This window comes from Rhinoraja longicauda, unplaced genomic scaffold (genome assembly GCF_053455715.1).
Source record: "Rhinoraja longicauda isolate Sanriku21f unplaced genomic scaffold, sRhiLon1.1 Scf000849, whole genome shotgun sequence".
Taxonomy (NCBI): Eukaryota; Metazoa; Chordata; class Chondrichthyes; order Rajiformes; family Arhynchobatidae; genus Rhinoraja; species Rhinoraja longicauda.
The window spans coordinates 22501-30000 of record NW_027602065.1 but is presented as its reverse complement, the minus strand read 5'-3'; positions in this window follow the sequence as shown (position 1 = coordinate 30000).

Here is a 7500-nt window from a genome sequence, read left to right as displayed (position 1 = left end):
TGTGTCCCTTCGGTTTTCTTCCCTGACATTTTTGCACCTCACCACACAATCTTTTCTAAGTGTCTCTGAAAATCGTGTTCCCGAAAATCTCCGGGCACGCCACCTCCATCTTCGCGCAAAACAAACCGTTTTGAGGTCGGCGGAGTCGGCCCGGTCGTCCGTCCGGTCGTGTCGCACTGACGCCCGCCGCGGGGCCGCAAACTGCGGGGTCATAGAGACTTCCGTGGTAAGTCGTTAACCGTGATCGGGACCGCCCGGACAAGAATGCCATTTTCTGGCCGGCGGGAGACGGGCCGATAGGCCTGGCGGGAAAGGCGCGCCGCGGCCCCGCTGAGGCCGCACATCGGACCTCCTCGACTTCCGCCGTCAAATCGTTAACCATGCGGCGGGCAAAAAAGAAGCGACGCCAGCTTTCGGACTTAGTGCAATTCTCGAATGTCGCGGCTGACTTGGCGGTACGAGCGTTCGGAAGTCCCGCGCGAATTGCGACGCTTCGAACGGTCGAGGCGGCCAATCTCGACCTCAGCGGCGGCACTGGCGCGATACACGTTTCTGCCGCCAGGGGGGGGGGGGGGGGGGGGGGGTGGGGGGGGGGGCAAGCCAGCCGGCCGGGGGCGCCCGGCGCCGATCCGGCGCTTACTCGACACGCTCGAGCATCCGAACCCGTCTTATCTACGGGACCGCCGTTGCCACTTGAACACCTTTCGCCGAGAGTATCCGGGCACCCCACCTACCCCGCCGGAATCACGAACCACGAGGTAGAAGTCAGGAACCAACAGGAGAAGTCGTGAACTAAATGGCGAATTCATGAACCAAACGGAGAGAAGTCATGAACCGAGCGGTTTAGGGTCAGGGTGAGGGTTGTTAGGGTGAGGCCGTTAGGGTGAGGCCGTTGCTTCGAGCGGGAAGATGGGCAGCCCCGCCCCCCCCCCCCCCCCCCCCCCCCCCCCCCCCCCCCCCCCCCCCCCCCGTTGGGTGGAAGGAAACCTCCTGCTGCGGGCCCGGCAACCATCCCGAACGGACCCGCTGGGTCCAAATGTCTGCCGAGGGCGGTCCTGCTGCGGTCGCGGGTTCCGTTGGAAACCTCTCCTGCTGCTGGCATGGCCCACCCTCCCCCCCCCCCCCGCCCGACTGACGACCCTGCGGGCCCGGCGACCCGGTGTCCCGTTGGCCGCGCGGGGAGTGATCCTCGGGGCCGTGCCGGGCGGGCCCAGACGACACGAAGAGAGTGGGGGGGGGGGGTCGGAGGGAGTGGCACTGGGGAGAGAGGGGTGGGGGAGAGAGTGCCCCCCCCCCCCCCCCATTAGGGGCGAGTTTATGCAGTCATCAGAGTTTATACCTAACCTCATGATGCTTTATTAGCCGGATAGGCTGTCTGACCCTCGCCCCCCAGTCCCTACTCCTTCCACTGGATTCTTCTTATACCCTCTTTTTCTTCGTGCCCCCCCCCACGCAGGGAGGGTTCCAAGAGGGAGGAGGGAGGAGGGAGGGAGTCCCGGGGCCGTGAGAGAGAGAGAGCCTCATTAGCTGCTAGGTTCACCTCATTAGCTGCTAGCTAACGCGTCAGACCTTTTACATTCTTTAGAGGATTGAAACCTCAGGGCCTTTAACCCCCCGTTCACCGTTTACACTCAACGATCCTTCCGAACAAAACCCTTACACATCTGTCCGTCCAACTGACCCCCGAGATACCTAACACGCAGATTAACACGTCAGCGGTGATCGGCGTGTCATAGAGGAGTCACAAAGACGGGCAAAATAGAGTGGTTGAATAAAAAATACTCACTCAATTGGCCGTGATTTAACGTAGCACACAATGATGCAAAGCCCATGCAAAGTCCAGTGGCCCAAGCAAACAAATAAGATAGATCTGGCTCGGCGTTCCTCATCTCCACATCGTCACCCAGCACGCCGACGCCCAATAACAATTCCCCCGCAAAATTGTGCACCTCGAGCGGCAGTACTTTAAAACGGCGCCGTCTTCGGCGTGGACGGCATGAACCAAGTCCGGCAAGCATCGTCACCCAGCACACAGACGTCCACTAACAATTCCTCCCCCCCTGCAAATTGCGCGCCGCGAACGGCAGTACTTTCAAGTATGCCGCCTTCGGCGGGGACATCGTGAACCAAATCGGCAGGCAGGCGTCGTCAGCCGGTCGACCGACCCCCAGGTTGCATTGCCCCCAACGGCCCATTGTGCACTTCGAACAGAACAGTGCTTTTATAAATATTCCGCCTGCCGCGTGTACATCATGAAACAAATGGAAAGGACGAACCGGGCGTGCAACCGATGCACGGAGAGTGACAGGTCGTCAAGCAAGTCCGTGGCAATCCGTCGGCCGACTCGGCCGCGGCCAGCAGAGGCGTTTTGGCCCGGGCGCGCCGAACTTTGCGCGCCCTCGGTATGCGTAACACTAGCACATGCCTTCAAAACTCACCTACAAAATAACCCCAAAGTATGCCGCCTTCCCCGTGGGCCTTGTTACCAATATCTTGCCCTGCTTCCTGATGCCCTTATGGGGTCGGCTCTGTTCTTGCAGAACCCTCAGGTGGTGCAGAGTCTGGGCCATTTTATCAATATCTTGCCCTGATTCCTGATGCCCTTATGGGGTCGGCTCTGTTCTTGCAGAACCCTGAGGTGGTGCAGAGTCTGCGCCTTGTTATCAATATCTTGCCCTGCTTCCTGAAACCCTTATGGGGTTGGTTCTGTTACAAAACCCTCAGGTGGTGCAGAGTCTGGGCCACTTTATAAATAACTCTGCCTGCATTAGGGTCAGGGTTAGGGTTAGGGTTAGGGTTAGGGTTAGGGTTAGGGTTAGGGTTAGGGTTAGGGTTAGGGTTAGGGTTAGGGTTAGGGTTAGGGTTAGGGTTAGGGTTAGGGTTAGGGTTAGGGTTAGGGGTAGGGGTAGGGGTAGGGGTAGCGGTAGGGGTAGGGGTAGGGGTAGGGGTAAGTTTGAACTACTGCCGCTCCAGGCGCGCACTGTGCGTGGGTAATTTTCAGTGGGCGTCGTGTGTGCTGGGTGACGATGCGCCCAGACTCTGCACCACCTGAGGGATCTGCAAGAACAGAGCCGAACACCGCAAGGGTATCGGGAAGCAGGGCAAGATATTGATAACAAGGCCCAGACTCTGCACCACCCGAGGGTTCTGCAAGAACAGAGCCGACCCCATAAGGGTATCAGGAAGCAGGGTGAGATAGTGACACCATTTGTAAAACCGGCAAATCCCACCCAGGAAACATTGCAAAAATTGGCCTCTAATGCTGGAACGTGGGTAAAGCCAAACAAACACGACACGTTTTAAAAGAACGTTACTAAAACAGCCTGGGATATGCCCATGACAAAGGATAGGCCGAACCTCACCAGAAAAAAAGAGGAGGGAGACCACGGCAGAGCTGAGGGATAAACATGAGATGGTGATAAAACCAGCAGACGAGGGAGCAGTAGGTTACAAATTAATGTCAATATGGGGCCTGCTCCCACTGGGTAATAGACAAAAACATAGAACAGGGTGACAGGAGAGACTGGATAGCACAGAGGATAACCCGTGAGCGAAATAATGGGGTGTATGCAGTTCAATGTAAGGAGTGTACCTTACGGTACATAGGGGAAACAGGTAAAACAGCCTCAGCGGTGATCGACGTGTCAAAGAGGAGTCACAAAGACGGGCAAAATAAAGTGGTTGATTATAGACAATAGACAATAGACAATAGGTGCAGGAGTCGGCCATTCAGCCCTTCGAGCCAGCACCGCCATTCAATGCGATCATGGCTGATCACTCTCAATCAGTACCCCGTTCCTGCCTTCTCCCCATACCCCCTCACTCCGTTATCCTTAAGAGCTCTATCCAGCTCTCTCTTGAAAGCATCCAACGAACTGGCCTCCACTGCCTTCTGAGGCAGAGAATTCCACACCTTCACCACTCTCTGACTGAAAGGTTCTTCCTCATCTCCGTTCTAAATGGCCTACCCCTTATTCTTAAACGGTGGCCCCTTGTCTGGACTCCCCCAACATTGGGAACATGTTTCCTGCCTCTAATGTGTCCAATCCCCTAATTATCGTATATGTTTCAATAAGATCCCCCCTCATTCTTCTAAATACCAGTGTATACAAGCCCAATCGCTCCAGCCTTTCACATACGACCGTCCCGCCATTCCGGGATTAACCTAGTGAACCTACGCTGCACGCCCTCCATAGCAAGAATAATCCTTCCTCAAATTTGTGAGACCAAAACTGCACACAGTACTCAGGTGCGGTCTCACCAGGGCCCGCTACAACCTGTAGAAGGACCTCTTTGCTCCTATACTCAACTCCTCTGGTTACGAAGGCCAACATTCCATTGGCTTTCTTCACTGCCTGCTGTACCTGGCATGCTTCCTTCATTGACTGATGCACTAGGGACATCCAGATCTCGTTGAACTCCCCCTCCTCCTAACTTGACACCATTCAGACAATAATCTGCCTTTCTACTCTTACTTCCAAAGTGAATAACCTCGCACTTATCTACATTAAACTGCATCTGCCATGTATCCGCCCACTCACACAACCCTGTCCAAGTCATCCTGCAGCCTTATTGCATCTTCCTCACAATTCACACTACCCTCCAGCTTAGTATCATCTGCAAATTTGCTAATGGTACTTTTAATCCCTCCGTCTAAGTCATTAATGCATATCGTAAATAGCTGGGTCCCAGCACCGAACCTTGCGGTACCCCACTGGTCACTGCCTGCCATTCCGAGAGGGACCCATTTATACCCACTCTTTGCTTTCCGTCTGTCAACCCAATTTTCTATCCATGTCAGTACCCTACCCCCAATACCACGTGCCCTAATTTTGCCCACTAATCTCCTATGTGGGAGCTTGTCGAAGGCTTTCTGAAAGTCGAGGTACACCACGTCCACTGACTCTCCCTGTCAATTTTCCTAGTTACATCCTCAAAACATTCCAGTAGATTTGTCAGCATGATTTCCCTTCGTAAATCCATGCTGACTCGCAATGATCCTGTTACTGCTATCCAAATGCTCAGCAATTTCGTCTTTTCTAATTGACTCCAGCATCTTCCCCACCACTGATGTCAGACTAACTGGTCTATAATTACCCGTTTTCTCTCCTCCCTCCCTTCTTAAAAAGTGGGATAACATTTGCTATCCTCCAATCCACAGGAACTGATCCTGAATCTATATAGAACATTGAAAAATGATCTCCAATGCTTCCACTATTTCTAGAGCCCCTCCTAGGTACCCTGGGATGCAGACCATCAGCCCTGGGGATTTATCAGCCTTCAGTCCCATCAGTCTACCCAAAACCATTTCCTGCCTAATGTGGATTTCCTTCAGTTCCTCCATCACCCTAGGTTCTCCGGCCCCTAGAACATTTGGGAGATTGTGTGTATCTTCCTCAGTGAAGACAGACCCAAAGTAACGGTTTAACTCGTCTGCCATTTCTTTGTTCCCCATAATAAATTCCCCCGTTTCTGTCTTCAAGGGACCCACATTTGCCTTGACTATTTTTTTCCTCTTCACGTACCTAAAAAAACTTTTGCTATCCTCCTTTATATTATTGGCTAGTTTACCCTCGCACCTCATCTTTTCTCCCCGCATTGCCTCTTTAGTTAACTTTTGTTGCTCTTTAAAAGAGTCCCAATCCTCTGTCTTCCCACTCTTCTTTGCTATGTTATACCTCCTCTCCTTAATTTTTATGCTGTCCCTGACTTCCCTTGTCAGCCACAGGTGTCTCTTACTCCCCTTAGAGTCTTTCCACCTCTTTGGAATAAATTGATCCTGCAACCTCTGCATTATTCCCTGGAATACCTGCCATTGCTGTTCTACCGTCTTCCCTGCTAGGGCCTCCTTCCAGTCAATTTTGGCCAGCTCCCGCCTCATGCCTCTGTAATCCCCTTTGCTATACTGTAATACAGACACTTCCGATTTTCCCTTCTACCTTTCCATTTGCAGAGTAAAACTTATCGTGTTGTGATCACTGCCTCCTAACGGCTCTTTTACCTCTAGTCCCCTTATCAGATCAGGATCATTAAAAACACTCACTCTATTGGCCGTGATTTAACCTAGCACACAGTGTTGCAAAGCCCACGCAAAGTCCAGTGGGCCAAGCAAACAAATAAGATAGATCTGGCTCGGCGTTCCACATCTCCACATCGTCACCCAGCACGCCGACGCCCATTAACAATTCCCCCGCAAATTGTGCACCTCGAGCGGCAGTACTTTAAACGGCGCCGTCTTCGGCGTGGACGGCATGAACCAAGTCGGCAAGCATCGTCACCTAGCACACAGACGTGCACTAACAATTCCTCCCCCCGCAAATTGCGCGCCGCGAACGGCGGTACTTTCAAGTATGCCGCCTTCGGCGGGGACATCGTGAACCAAATCGGCAGGCAGGCGTCGTCAGCCGGTCGACCGACCCCCAGCTGCATTTCCCCAACGGACATTGTGCACTTCGTACAGAACAGTGCTTTTAAAATATTCCGCCTGCCGCGTGGACATCATGAACCAAATGAGCAGGCAGGCATCATATCATATCATATCATACACATACAGCCGGAAACAGGCCTTTTCGGCCCTCCAAGTCCGTGCCGCCCAGCGATCCCCGTACATTAACATTATCCTATACCCACTAGGGACAGTCAGCCCCCAGCACAACGACGCCCCCGCTAACAATTCCCCACGCACATGGTGCGCTCGAGCTGCAGCACTTTAAAGTACGCCGCCTTCGGCGGGGACATCGTGAACCAAAGGAGCAGGCAGCCATGGTCACCGCCAGCACAACGACGGCGCCGCTAACAATTCCCCGCGCACCTTGTGCGCTCGAGCTGCAGTACTTTAAAGTACGCCGCCTTCGGCGGGGACATCGTGAACCAAAGGAGCAGGCAGCCATGGTCACCGCCAGCACAACCACGGCGCCGCTAACAATTCCACGCGCACCTTGTGCGCTCGAGCTGCAGTACTTTAAAGTACGCCGCCTTCGGCGGGGACATCGTGAACCAAAGGAGCAGGCAGCCATGGTCACCGCCAGCACAAGCACGGCGCCGCTAACAATTCCCCGCGCACCTTGTGCGCTCGAGCTGCAGTACTTTAAAGTACGCCGCCTTCGGCGGGGACATCGTGAACCAAAGGAGCAGGCAGCCATGGTCACCGCCAGCACAACCACGGCGCCGCTAACAATTCCACGCGCACCTTGTGCGCTCGAGCTGCAGTACTTTAAAGTACGCCGCCTTCGGCGGGGACATCGTGAACCAAAGGAGCAGGCAGCCATGGTCACCGCCAGCACAAGCACGGCGCCGCTAACAATTCCCCGCGCACCTTGTGCGCTCGAGCTGCAGTACTTTAAAGTACGCCGCCTTCGGCGGGGACATCGTGAACCAAAGGAGCAGGCAGCCATGGTCACCGCCAGCACAACCACGGCGCCGCTAACAATTCCACGCGCACCTTGTGCGCTCGAGCTGCAGTACTTTAAAGTACGCCGCCTTCGGCGGGGACATCGTGAA